Raw genomic sequence first — 393 nt, 5'->3', positions numbered from 1 at the left:
AGAGAGAGAGAGACAGAGAGAGACAGAAAGACAGACAGAGACAGAGAGAGACAGAGAGAGAGAGAGAGAGAGAGAGAGAGAGAGAGAGAGAGAGAGAGAGAGGAACTTATGAAACAGAATTCAGAGATTAAAGTGACACATTCATAATCAGAAAGAAATCAGCCCACTATTACCTTGGTTTTCGACTTCTGGTTACTAGAGCTCTGAGAGGATAAATTTCTGTTATGTGGAACAGCACATTGTTGGTTTGTTTCTGCTGTCTCAGGAAATGTGTACACCCTGTCAATGTTTCTTGCTACAACTTGTATAATAGTGGTAGTTCAGTGAACATCCAAACCACCTCTCTCTCTCTCTCTCTCTCTCTCTCTCTCTCTCTCTCTCTCTCTCTCTCTC

This window comes from Mus caroli, chromosome 10 (assembly GCF_900094665.2).
Source record: "Mus caroli chromosome 10, CAROLI_EIJ_v1.1, whole genome shotgun sequence".
Classification (NCBI taxonomy): domain Eukaryota; kingdom Metazoa; phylum Chordata; class Mammalia; order Rodentia; family Muridae; genus Mus; species Mus caroli.
The sequence above is the reverse complement of the archived record's forward strand: the minus strand, read 5'-3'. Positions refer to the sequence as shown.